Here is a 14486-nt window from a genome sequence, read left to right on the forward strand (position 1 = left end):
GGGCAGTGCTGTTATCCTTATTTTACCGATGAGGAACTGAAGCACAGAGCATCTGAGAGTCTTGCCCAAGGTCACACACAGGAGTATCCACCAACCCATTTCTGCCAAGGCCTAGCCTAGTGCTCTAATCACGGGACCATCCTTCCTTAATTACCTGATCCCAGTGGGTTGCACTGGAAGACAGGCTTTGGCACTTTGGGTGGGATCCACAAAATTACTTAGGGGCCTAAACCCCTGACATAGATGTCTAATTCCCAGTTTTGGCTCCTTGAGACCCACAAAATGCCCACTGATCCCTGTAGGCCCCTAAACTTACCCAGTGCCTAAGTTTTTAGGGTAAAAGATTCCCCCACCCAGGAAGTTGGAGACTCTAGGTCCAGTCCCCCTGCTCCAATCATTCTTTCTCCAGAGTGCAACAGCTTCAACAGGAGAGCCTGAGGGAGCTCCACCTCAGAATATCCCATAGCTACGTGGTTAGCATATTTGCCTCAGAGATGGGAGACCCTTGTTCCAGTGCTTTCTCCCCCTTGGCAGAGAGGAGGCAGTTGAACCTGGTCTTCCTACCACACAGCTCTAACCACACAGCTAAAAGTTATAAGGTGGGCCCCAGCACCTCCTTGTTGGGCTGTTTTGTGTGGAGCGAGGCAGGCACCTAACTCATTCCTACAAGAAATGCTTTAGGCACCAAAGCTGTCTGACTCCAGATGGCCAGTTCCCATTCATGGGTCCCTAAACAGAGCTAGGCACCTCCCTGCAGCCTGGACTTAGGTGCTTATCTCTGAGACAGCGTGGGGCTTATGACACATCCTTGTCACCAGCATTTCCCCATTGGCTAGCTTAGGTGGCTCCCCACCCAGTGTGCTGGCTTTTGTGTATCACGTTCTAAGGCACCTCTCTCTCTCTCCCCATTCACCCAAGCATCTAACTCAGTTTCTGTGAATTGCAGCGTTGTTCCTGTGATTTTCTAGGAGCCAGGACACCTAGCATTGCAAGATCTAAGTCCCCCCCGCCGATCCCACCCGCTGTCTCTAGAGTCGTTAACATTTCTGCTGAGCCAGGAGCCAGAATAGAATCCAGCTCACTCTCCCACAGCTGTGACTGATTTGCAGGGCTAACCGGAGTTAAAAGCAATAGCGATTTATTTGGATCACTAACGTAGGGAGATCATACTCTGAATCCACCCAGGGAGCAGCTCTGAGGCAAGAGAAGGTGCCAAATGCAGCCAGTTTTCAGAGTAAGGGTGATTTTTAAACAAATGTTACCATATGCTCCTTTTCTTTTCTGTATTACTGGGTAATGCATTAAAATTTGCCATTGTGGCAAGGAGGATGAAATCTGCTTCATTCTCAACTTGGAATATTCGCCTTGGGAGGGTTTAGGCTTTTAAACCTAAAAATGAATTCCTGCTGTTTTGCTTCCTTTCTTTGCAGCATGTGTTCCACAGCTGGGACAGACATTGGAGTGATTACAAAAGCTGGGGAGGAAATTAGCGGTACTGCAGTACTTTCTGCATAACTTTTGTCTGTTTGTCTTGATGCTTTTTTGGATCAGCAGCCTTCTTCTCAAACAAATTCTACATCATTAAGCCTTCCCCCCTCTCTCCAAGAAACTGCTAGGGAAAACCAATTTCCCTGCTCCTTATTACAAGTAGTAAATATTTATATTATGGGCACATCCAAAGGCCTCAAGTGGGACAAGGCCCCATTTGTGCAGGGTGTTTTATAAACAGAGAGACATCCCTGCCTGGAGGACTTGGAGTTTAAAGACTCAAACAGAAAAAGGCTAGGGGACTGGGATATAACATACAAACAAATTAATATGGTGAAGAATTGGCACAGCTTTTAGTTACGTATATTAGATTACACTCCCCACCCAAAGCCGGGAACAGAACCCAGGCGTCCTGCCTTCCAGCCCTTCCTTTGATGTTTTCCCAGGCTCACAGACCCCTCAGCATTGTGTGTGTGTGGGGGCAGTTCCTGACCTCCCCCTGCTTCCTGTCCCTCCTAGTCGCCTCCCCCCCCCAAAAAAATTCACACACCCATAGCCAAGGGTGAAGTCACCCACAGTCAACTCTGCATGTGCAGTTCTTGTGCTACTGACATCTGTGGCATCTACTAATGTTTATCTGTTTTAAAGATTCTGTCTTCAGTTATAGTCAAGCCTTTGAATAAGTCACAGTGAAAAGAGTGATCAAAAACCAAAGGCTTCCCACTAACTATAGTTAGAGTATAATATCCTCCCCCAGGCAGAGTTTATACCCCCAAAGTAAGAAGTACCAGAGATTTCATAGAGTCCATTAGGTATCAATTTTGATTGATATTGGTATCAATTGGTATCAATTTTATGAGAGGTGCTCAGATACTGGGGTGATGGGCTGAAATATAAAACCTTAAGGTAGATGAAAATTAATAAAATTAATTTTATTTAATTAAATAAATTAAATTATTTATTTAATTAAATAAATAAATATAAAATAAATGAGCTCAGCATTTTCTCCTGCTTAAATACTTCTTATTTAGAGATAACTAGAGGACACCATTTATGCAGAATAGCAGCTTTGTGCTTAATTTGCATTGTTCAATTGGTTTGTGCTCTTCAGATGAAAGACATTATGTGAAAAAATGTTATCATCACTATTAATAGATAACTTACTTTAAGATCTGTGAATGTTAGTACAAAAAGCCCGTACTTCTTGAAATACAACAAATGTTCAGAAGTTAAAATTATATATATAAATATATTTGTATATTATATATATAAAACCCTTGAGAAACTTGGAGTATTTTTAAGGAAGTGCAGGACATACTGTATATTGCAATGGATGGCAATTGAAACTGGAAACCAAATTTTTCCCCCAAACTAAAGATTTTCTGGTTCTGGCCAGAAACTTTTCTATCTTCAGTTGATCACTGTTTACTGACATTTTTCACTCTAGCTTCTTATAATTATAGATCCAATAAAGTTTAAATATAATGTAACCCTAGCTAGTGATAAGCTTTGGTGGGAGCTCCCTTCTCTGCTAGGTTGTTCCAGACTCTTGCAACCTTTAGGGAGGCAGGAATTCCGCCCAGAATGACAATTGACATATCTGCCCCAATGCCTTTATTAGCATGTGGCTAATGGCTTAAGTGTGGTGCGGGCTAGTTGTTAACTATGCACTCAGGTTGTTCTCTGGGTCTGTTCCCCAGTCCCAAGCTCAAACTCTCTGCCTGCTGTGTCCCAGCAAAGGGCATATGCCATTTCCTGCAGCCCATGCCATCCCTGCTACAAAATTCCAAACCTATCCTCCTGTGTCGGAGGAGAGCTGGCCGCAGGAAGTAGAGGCGGGATTTCCTGTCAGTTTTCTAGCCAACCATGGCTCTGAGAAATGGAGAGGCCAGCTTCTCTGCTCTGCTCATCCCCAGCCGGCCAAAGCTCCAGAGGCTGGACCAGCCTTCCCAGCACTGCTGCTGGTTTGTAGAGTCAGGACTCCACATGCTCCTTGAACTTGACTATGAAGCTTGATAGGTCACATAGCTCTATGGGCTATTCCCCACAGTCCAATCCTTCTGCCACTGAATTCTGCAGGTGCTTTGACGTTGACTTTGATTACAGCCGTTCCAGGCCTATAGCTAGTTTGTTGCTAAACGTGCTAAGGGACAAGTGCTGCTAAGGGATTTCTACAATGCTTCCCTAGCCCTGGAGTGGAGTATTCTACACATACAGTGCTCAAAGCTTCATTGCCCTAATTGGAGCCAGGACCCATTTAGCAGTGCTGAAATTGACTTAGTTGGGGCTAATTATATGCCATTTCCCCAAGGAGCACTATATCTATTTTGGAACTCTTGGTGGGGTAGGACTTAAACAGCACATTAAGTAGCATTACTGCTGGGTTTTGTACCAAATTTAGAACTACTACAGCTTTTCAGCGCTGGCTCCCTCACTGTGATGATACTGGAGCCGCCAGATGGGAAGTGGCATTTTGCTTTGTGTCTCTTCCATGGGGCTGCTTAACTGTATATTTAACTCTCTGGTGATGTCTCAGAAAATCATGCCACTGGGACCTATTATCCTGTCCCGCTGGCTGTTACTTGCCATTATTGGTGGCGATTCTAAAAGTTGTCGAAAGCAATTTTCAATGAATTTTACAACCTTGCTGCTTCTTTCTCATTTACAGCATAATAGCGATCATAGGATGGGCAAAGCATTTATATAGGCAATGATCCAGTTATCTCGTTGGTAGACATTACCCCACCTTTGATCCCAGCTTATCCTTAGGAGAACCAGATTGCCTCGTAAAAGAGCATCCCCTTCTGTTATTGCTGAAATAAACTAGTATATCAGCCTCTTGCATTGCAGAATTGTTCTTGACAGAGGCATCTGAATCCTTGGGCAGGAAACAAAGTTTATTTTCTCCATCTTTGAATTCTGCATGTAAAATAATGCCTGGTTTTATGGTACCTTATCTTCCTTTTTTGTGTGTTTGTGAGTCTAACAGGACCAATAAGGTGAAATAATTCAAACCTGTAATATTACACAAATACCTCAGATCGGTGCATTAGAGGAAATAGTTTGTCCTACTATGTTTACCAAAGGATAATAATGCAACTTATAGAGAAATTGACTGTCCGGCTGTGATGTTATTTGAAGGCAAAGTTTTCAGTGTGCAGAGGCTTCTTGGCACAAGTGAATAAAAAGCAACCCCCGCCCCCCAAAAAACGGTGCACTTATTTGCATGTGCATTTGCCGCAGTTGTGTGATTATATTTACATGTAGGTTTACCACAACTAGGAGTGTAAATAAGTACATGTACATTTAAATATTCATTACCATGCAATTTTCCTGTGCGGTCGTGGCAAAAGCATGCCCAATTACACTGAAAATGTAGATTTCAATGTATAAAACTAGGAAACGTGTTTAGAGGGGCCAAGAACTTTGGCTTTCCCATCCCCTTTTATACCTACAAATAAATCACTGCTTTTGCAGTGCAGTTTTGGTTCTTTTCACTTTGACTAGCCATTCCCTTCAGAACGTAAAGAGCAAACTGGCACATAATCTCAGACAGGATATCCTCTTGGGAAAAGACTCCATGCTATATACAAACAATAGATTTCTGCCTTTTGAATCAGACGCAGCTTTTTAAAGGATATATGGTATGCCCATTCTTTATCTCTCTGTCCCTTGTATATTTTGTATATGTCTATTATCCACATAACAGCCATCAGCACAGTATCAGATCCAGGGCATCATTTGCTTCCTGTAGGACGTGAGTAATTCCCATCCACTTTCGAGGGGCTCCAGCTTTGAATGCCTGAATGATCCTTTTCAAATAATTTGGGGTGAAATTCACTACTCCGCTATGAGGCAGTCCAAGGCCCATGCGTGACTCTGCACAGGGGCATATTTCACGTTTGATCTTGTATTCAGAAAATCAAGTAAGAGATGAACAATGTACTGATATTTGCAGGGGTATTGTAGCCATGTTGGTCCCAGGATATTAGAGAGTCAAGAAAGGTGAGGTAATAGCAAATCGAGGACTGTAGAATCTTCCTCACTCCTGTTCTATTTGGCTTGGTTCCTGTCCTTAGACCAACAGATTTTTTTCTCCCTGTGAAATACTTCTGGATTTGGAAACATACTTCCCCAAAGCTCCATAGTGAGTGTTCAGACCTAGATTTTAAGTGCGGGTCCATGTAAAAACAAAGACAGTCTCTATATGCCACAATATATTATTAAAACTTGAAGAGGTTATATCATCTGTTTCACTTCTGCCTTTCTGTTTTTGGCACTTCAGCTTGGACTTGTTTATTGTAGGTGGGTTTGACCCTGCACACATTGAACTCAATAGCAAAACTCCTCTTCAGTTCATTGGACGCAGGATTGGGCCCTTGATGTCAAAATGCATATTGTTCATATGCTGAGTTCAGGCCAATAGTTTTGCTGTCTGACACTTTTCCCAGAGAGATTAAAGAACCAGCGAGTCCTTCTAGAGTTCCTGTCATAGGTCTTGTGCCAGAATTACTTACTGCTTCTTTGGTGTCAAGACACTTGCAGATGTGCAGTGGTATCGTACTGAAACTCTTCCAAAAGTACTAAAAAGGCCTCTTGAAGAATTTTTGGATCACCTGAAGCACCAGGTGGTGTAGCAATTTGTTCAAAGTAATAACCATAAAATCCTAGGAGATTCCAGCCACCCATGCAGTATATATTGAACATGAAACAATGCATGTTAAAGACTGTTCATATTCTGCTCTTGGTTATGCTAGTGTAAAACTGGTGTAACTCAGTTGACTTCAGTGGAGATGCCAGTATAAATTAGGAGTAATGTCACTGATTGTAATGGTGTTACTATATATTTACTCCAATGTAATGAAAAGTAGGATTTGGCTTGCTCTCTGGATTCATACTGCTCTAATGTAGAGCAGATCTGAACCTTGGGCTCATTAGCATCTTCATCTATAAAGTAAGAGAAAAATTATTGAAAATCTAGTCCTCACTGGGTACATGTTTCCCAAGCATGTTTTGAACTATGGTGCTGGAAGCCGTTTGACATTTACAGATTAGCATGCGGTTTGTCTACATTTACAGATTAGCATGCGGTTCCTGGATCCCAGAGTCCACAGGTCCATAGGAGGAGGGCAGTGCAACTCCCTGGGCCCAAGGGGAGTGACTTTATTTCAAGTTTATTTGAATTTAATAAAGCAGAACCCCAGCAGAGGAATTTTGGATTGTGTGGAGTTGTTGAGGGCCCTGAGAGAAGGGAAACCGAGGTAGAGAGTGCCTGCAGCACCACACTAAGTCAGCCCAGGGCGCTATAGAGCTGACGTAGTTTGTGACGCAGATCAACTGTGGTCTGACATCCATTCTTACCAATGGGCTACTTTTGTAGTGTAGAAAAGACTTAAGTTTGTCTGACAAGGCACAGGAGAGAGATTCCTTTAGGAAGCCTTCTCGGTGTTAAAACAAAGTGTCAAAATGCAGTTTATGTGCCCAATGGAAATCAATGGGAATTTTGCCATTGACTTCCACGGACTCAGAACTTGGCCTGGAGTTAGCAAGCAAGTCTAGGATGGTAATAATTCACTCAGCAGCACGGGATGATGAATTTAAAGAATTGTAGTGATTTTTCTTGGACATGATTTACTCACATTTTATCTTTATGGTAAGTTCATTAGAACTGATTTGTTGACCTACCCATCTGAGCAAAGCCTGTTTACACTGCATTTTGGAAAGAAAATCATTAGTAGAAATCCATGCTACTGTGAGTCGGTTCCATGCAAACCCAGATGTCTTTTCTCTGGCGAATGTTGTGTTATTTTTGGTGTGCCCTTCCCTGCAATGAAAACGGAGCCACTCACAGGCTTTACTAATATGAAGATAAACGATATTTAGTCCAATAGCAGAGAAACAGGAATAGGAAAACGATACCATTTGTCTCACAGCCAAAGTAACACCAGAGTATTAGAAAAGAGGTGGTACTGTTAGCTGCTTGAAAAAGCAGAAGATTAAGGGCTGGGAAGGATGGTCTAGTGGTTCAAATGCTAACCGGGGTTGTAGGAGACCTGGGTTCACCTTCCTATCACAGACTCTGTATGACTGGGAATAAATCACTAATGCCATGTCTATGCTGTGCGGCTTTGTCAACATAAGTCCCCTGATGTTGCCCTCAACTAATGAGGTGTATGCACTGCAATGCTTCTCCTGCTGCTTTAACTTGCCTGCTAGGCCAACATAATGAAACCACCTCAATGGGAGGCTCAGAGTGACACTATATCAGTGTAAACACTGCATTGACCTAAGTGGCCTCCAGGAGGTATCCTGTTGTGTCCACTCTGGTCACTGTTTTGAACTCCACTGCTCTGCAGCCAGGTATTCAGGTGAAAGCCCCTGTCCCTGTTAAAGCCCTGGGAAGTTTTGAACTTTCTCTTCCTGTTTGCTCGGTGTGGAGCGCTCACATAGCAACTGCCCAGCTGAGCATGCCAGCTCCACGCAGCAAACATGCTCCTGCCTGGAGTACAAGAGAGAAGGAGGATCTCCTGGGTCTGTGGGGAGAGGGGGCTTTGCAGGCACGGCGCCGTTCCAGCCACAGGAACTTGCCTGGGGAATGGAGGGGAAAGGCTGTGATAGGGACATGCAGCAGTGCCGTGTAAAACTCAGAGATCTGCGGCAGGCATAGCAGAATACAATGGCCTCTGGTGTGCAGCCGCAGACGTGCTGCTCCTACAAGGAGAGGGCTGCAGTCAGAGTGGTGGTGAATAGCCCCTCCCCCTTTGAGCTCCTCTTATAGCCTTGTGTTCATAACGTGTAGCACAATATTGAAGAGCAGTGCAGGATCCATGCTTTTTGACAAACCAAGCTGAAAGGTCATATCATGTAGGGTCCTGCAGGGATCCATCCTGGGTCCAGTTCTATTCAATATCTTCATAAATTATTTGGATAAGGGCATACAGAAAACACTTATAAACCTTGCAAACGATACCAAGCTGGGAGGGGTTGCAAGCACTTTGGTGGACAGGATTAGAATTCAAAATGACCTTTACAAACGGGAGAAATGGTCTGAAATAAATAGGATGAAATTCAATAAAGATAAATGCAGACTTCTACACTTAGGAAGGAATAATCAATTGCACAAATACAAAATAAGAAATGACTGCCTAGGAAGGAGTACTGCGGAAAGGATCTTGGGGTTATAGTGGATCACAAACTAAATATGAGGTAACAATGCAACTATGTTGAAAAAAAGAAAAAAAGCAAACAACATTCTGGGATGTATTTGTAGGTGTATTGTAAGCAAGACACGAGATGTAATTCTAGCACTCTATTCAGCACTGATACGGCCTCAGCTAGAACCCTGCCTCAGTGCAGGGGACTAGTCTAGACGACCTACCGAGGTCCCTTCCAGTCCTACTCTTCTATGATTCTGTCCCTGGGTTCTGTTCCTAGCTCCATCTCCAACTTGTTTAGCGTCAGGGTTTTGACACCCTTGCTCATGATGAGGAGTACTTTACTCTGCATTTAGGCCCACTGGCTTCAATGGAACTACTCAGAGAAAGGTAGTTGTCAATGGGCCATTTCGCAAGCTGGTGTAAACCTCAGCTGAGGACCTGGCTTCTAGAGAGTCCAGGTGTTAGGCCCTGACTCTTTGTGATCCTGGGTCTTCCCTGAAGTCAGTGGAGCTATGATAGTTTACACCAGTTGAGGATGTGCCCTGGTGTGCCTCAATTTACCTATCTTTGCAGTGGGCTACTATACCCATTTTGTCTAAGTATATTAATTAATTGAAAAGCACTTTGAGATCCTTAGATGAAAGAAACTATAGAAATGAAAAGTCCAAGGAGGAGACCCAGCAAAAGGCAATTTACAAATAATACATCATAGGTAGAATACTGTAAGTGTATCATTTATCTTTCTGGGAAGTTTACTGGAATTGCAATTTGCATGAAACCTATATCAAAACCCCTCAAATGCAATCACAGCACATTGAAACTAATTGCATTTCACGTTGATAGGAATGTTAGGTCCCAAGAGGAAATGACCACGTCAGTGTGCAGTTACTCTAGTGGGTACATTTATTTCATTTTTCCTCTGGCAGCCACTGCAGCATTTGCAAGCATTTAATAATTCTAAGAACAAGCGCATTATAATCGCAGAGCAAAGGGAAAGCACTTTTCCTGCCAATTGCGCATTTTATTGTCAAAATCCTATTGTTGTAGTCACACTCACCAGCCTTCAAAGCGGTTAATGGATAAATCAGATTTTTGTGTGTGGCATGTCTGTAGGTGGCGTCTACTCCCATCCTTATCTAAGCAGCTGATCTTTCCCAGCAAAAACCTGGTGCCAGGGTGTCCCATAACTCACTAACTGCTGGAAGCCCACTTCAGAACAAACAAATTGAATTACCAGGAGGATATTTACAATTGCTGACCAACCCAATTTCCTTGGTAAGCCTCACAAGACAATGCAATTCAAGCATTGGCCTCCAATTGTACTGTCACAAATTGATCCAGGCCCAAGAATGGGAAAATACTGTGTTTAGCTTTGTGATACGCAAGCAAAACAAGGGAGCAGAGTTTCTTGAGGGCTCTTTTGCTTTGTGTTTGTTTGTTTTTGTAATGATATCATTTGTCGATGTGAGCTCAGAGCTTCTCCTCCTTAAACATCCTGCCCAGTCTGTGGACAACAACTTATGCAGCATGCTTTGAGAGCTGGCAATAGACTGTGATTTCCCAACTAATTAGAAAGCTGGGAGGGGCGCGGTTCTTTCAGCATAATCCTGTATATCACGTAGTGTGCTGGGTGGAATTCATGATCTCTAGGCTGAAACTTTAATTCCTATATAGTTCTCATTAAAATGTAGTTCCTCATGTGTTCCGGGGGTTGGAAAGCAAGCTCCAGTTCCATTGTGTGCTAGCTTTGTGATACAAGAATGTAAAGGAACTTTCACCTCTTTTTGGAAGTATGGCGCTATGCTTGCTACAGAGATGGGCCCGGCTCCTGTGGGATGCTGAGCAATGCTGATCAGCTGTGGGAACTGCAGGCAAGGCACTTTGAACTCACAGAACCAGGAACAGGATGAACATCCCTGTGTCTGTCAGGTCCAATTCCAGACGTACATGACGAGTTAGGTTTTACGATGATCAAGGGTACAATTCTCCTCTGGGTCCAGGATATGAAAAGGAGGGTGAAAGGCAACTGTACAGATAGCAAAATAAGGCTTTGCTCAATGGAACTGATTTGGACATATTATTAATAGAGGTCCCTTTGAAAATTCCATCCATAAGCAGTGAAGCGGAAATCGCTTTTTCATTGTCTTTCTCTATGGGCAAATAGAGCATAGGGGATAACACTTCAGTGGTCTTCATGCCATTCTCATTCAATTTGCCCTTGAACAACTGTTGTTATTCAGGTGGCTAACAATGGATATGAAACAGCATTTGGAAAACGTTAAGCAATATACTGTATAGCAGTACAGACCCAACACTTACTTTAGTACCTGCTCTTGCTCCCACGGGGAGAATTTTCCATTGACTTCAGTGGTACAGAATCAGGCCCTTAGCTCTCAGGGTTGGTATAGCCAACTGTGTGTATTGCATCAATGGAGCTGATTCACTTCATAAAAAACACCTGGAGAGTTAAGGTGTTTGAGTCAAAATCGGCCATTACTGCTGTTTTTAAAACCAAAATTCTGAATCGGAATAATCCTTCATCATGGATTTTATTATGAAAATGCTACTGATAATAAAAGACCACTCATTAAACAGGGAGAAAAATCTATCCCTGCCAAACAGTCTCCCACACTGGAATGAAGTATGTTGGAGGTTTTATATAGATACTCAGGGCCTGAGTGTCATTTACGTTTAAAGTTACTCCACACTACCCTGGCAGCACAGCAAGGCCATAAGGTAGGTGTGAGTTATGTTTCCACTCACTTTAAGGCACCTTTACACCGCCAGAGTGATCTCAAGTGATCTTATTGTCAATGAGAATCAGACCCTCAATTTCACTCTTGAAAATGTCAGTGTTGAATGAAAGTTTTAGTTATAGGCTGGAGCTATTGTTTTATTTAGACTATTCAAAGACTGAACATCATTACTCCTAGGGGAATTCTGCGCCACCGTGCATGCTCAGAATTTATGTCCCCCGCAGATTTCTTTGCTTCCTCACAGAAAAATGACTTTCTGACGGGGAAGCAAAGGCAGCCACAAGAGTGGTCACACAACCCTCCCCAGCAGTATGTTTCAGGTGCCCAGGGTAGCTGGCAGAGAGATAAATCACTGTGGGGCAGGAGGTTGGGTGGGGAAGACCTGGCTGGCAGCTCCTACACTGCAGCAGGCTCAGCTGCTAGTCCTGTCCTCCCTAGCCCAGCTGGGACTTCCTCTTCCCCTGCACAGCATCCAGGGCTGAGTCAGACCCTCCTCTGGCTGCGGGAAGGTCTGCAAAGTCCCGCCTCCCACTTCCAGCACCTATCGCTCCTCAGCTGCAGGGGGAGGGATCCCTGTACAGGGAGCTGTTCCCCTGTCCGCCCAACCCCCATGCATCCAGATCCCCTCATGCCTTGATCCTCCTGCTGCACCTCACCCCCCACACTCAGAACCCGGCCCCCAGCAAGCCCCACTCCTTCTGCACCTGGACCACCCAATGAGCCACCTGCACCCAGAACCCCACCCCACTGAGCCCCAACCAGCTGCACCTGGATCACCACCCCACTGAGCTCCACTCCCCCAGCATCTGGACCCCGCACTGAACCCCCCACACCCAACTCCCCTTCCGAGCTCTACCCCCCCCCCCACACCCACTCAGACTCTACTTCACTGAGCCCCAATTGCCTTCCCCTGGACCCCCTTGCAGAGTCCCATTACTGTTACACCCAGAACCCCACAACAAGCCCCCATGCATCCAGATCCCCCTTGCACCCAGATCTCCCAGTGAGCTACCTGCACCCAAACTGCCCCACACAGAACCCTCTCAACCCACACCTGGATCCCCCCCACTAAGCCCTTCCACACTTGGATCCTGCCTTGCTGAGCCTGCCTGCCCACACCTGGTGCACCTGGCACAGATGGGTAAGGCACTCACCTGAGTCTAAAAGTCCCTCGCCCAGCCTTGCAGGAGGAACCACTGGACCCGGGATCCACCTGAATATGGGGGACAACTAAGGAATAACAGGGACGGGAGTGAAGGTCACAGGTTCAAAACCAGGGATCCAGAGCGGGGAACAGATGGGCAAGGCCCTGGGATATTGCTGGGGCAAGCCTGGTCCTTGCACTGTGTCAGAGTTGGGTGCAGCCTCACTGCTGAGTCCGTGTCCCAGGGGGAACTGCAAAGTGATCACTCATCTCTGTGCTCCACAATGCCATGCTGGAGCATTCGCATTTATTTGACAAATAAAATGTGTAGAATTTTGCAGAATTTTAAAATATTGTGTGCAGAAATTTTAATTTTTTTGGCGCATAATTTTTAATTTTTCAGCGCAGGGTGCCCTCAGGCATATCCTTCCATGTTATGGACATATTTATCACTTCTGTCTCACGGGGGGCCCAGATTCTGCATAGTTAAGCTGGTGTAAATCTGGAGTAACGCCATTAAAACCAGTTACTCCAGACTTACACTGGTGTAACACAGTAGAATTTGACCCATTGCGGTCTCATTTTCATTTCAGTAGTGTCCCTAGGTCAAATTCTGCTGTTCTTTACACCAATCTAAATCTGGAGTGACTGCACTGAAGAAAGTTACTTAAGTTTACACCAGTGTAAAGGAGACCCAAATTTGGCTCTACATCTTAAGTGTTAATAACTCACCCTGTACTCACTGCCAACACAGTAATGACTTCCAGCAGTACAAATCTCTCTCCAAAATCTTGGTAAACCTTCCCTCATAGGTTATACAGGGATCAAGGTCTTAATGTGGAAAATTTGTAAAACAGACAAGCTGTGCAAGATGTGAGTTTTGTGTAGCACAGATTTTCTTATCACTGTACTCATTTGTTTGCTTGAAAGCCTCCATGGATCATTTAATAGATTAAGAAAAATTCGCCAAAAGAGAGGCAGACGGCCAGATTCTGATCTTAGTCAGGTGCCAATTCAGCAAAGCACTTGGATTCAGATTTGTAAATGATGAATTGGGGCCTTAAACCAGTCCAGAATAACTTCTCTAATTTCAATGATTTTCAGAAGAGTTATTCCATATTTACACCAAGGTGAAATCAAATTCTGGCCCCAAAAGAGAGAGTAAATAATCCATTTAATGAGATCTGGCTGGATTCTGTAGGAATCATATACTCTACTTTTTCCTTGCTCTCTTAATTAACTGCAGGCAACCCAGACTAATAACTAAGACATATGACAGACACATTGTGTGTTTTTATACTGGTTTATGTTGTAATCTCCATCAGGGTATGACCCAGCCGACATCACTCAACAGACGTACTCTATCATAATCTGGCCTGTTTCCTTGTGCAATTATAATATATACAGTGCTTTTCAAATGACTGTTACTGCACGTTTGAAAAATGAGAGGAGAGAAACTGGCTACATGAAATCAGTCTTGCAGGCTCTATGCAGATGTACCGTTGGTTAGGGGTTCCTGCAAACATTTATTGGCCTGGAGTACAGACAGACAATTGTTCCCCATCGCCAATAATGGCATCTTCAGATCATGCCTGGAAGTTTTGAGCATTCACGGCTGCTTCACTTTCCATGCCTGGTGAATTACACATATCTCAAAGCCTGGGTAATTCATCATTTTGACCATCGCAAAAGATCATGCAAAGAGATTAGAGCGGAAGTAAAATCAGGTTATATTGTGGGTGGAAATCTGATTGTGAAGGAATAACAAAACATCCTCTAACATTATTTCAGCTTTCCTAATGCCTTAAAACAGCTTGTACACATGGTCCTCTGCGGTGGAGGCTGTTAAGGTCAATTTACATATGCTTAGAATTGCTTAAAAATCATGGGAAAGATTCTGACCTTATTTCTAAGACCAGATCCTCAGATGGTGTAAACTGG

General features: G+C 44.0%; 1 long non-coding RNA gene across 1 annotated transcript in view; it reads left to right on the forward strand.

Annotated features, from left to right (window-relative positions):
• The first annotated feature begins 1165 nt into the window (after window positions 1-1165).
• The window catches only part of LOC123345096, a 36985-nt gene continuing 23664 nt past the window's right edge, over window positions 1166-14486 (forward strand). Inside the window, exon 1 of the long non-coding RNA XR_006572716.1 lies at window positions 1166-1234. This is a non-coding gene — a long non-coding RNA (uncharacterized LOC123345096). The remainder of the gene's footprint in view (window positions 1235-14486) is intronic.

Source organism: Mauremys mutica, chromosome 12, assembly GCF_020497125.1.
Source record: "Mauremys mutica isolate MM-2020 ecotype Southern chromosome 12, ASM2049712v1, whole genome shotgun sequence".
Lineage (NCBI taxonomy): Eukaryota > Metazoa > Chordata > Testudines > Geoemydidae > Mauremys > Mauremys mutica.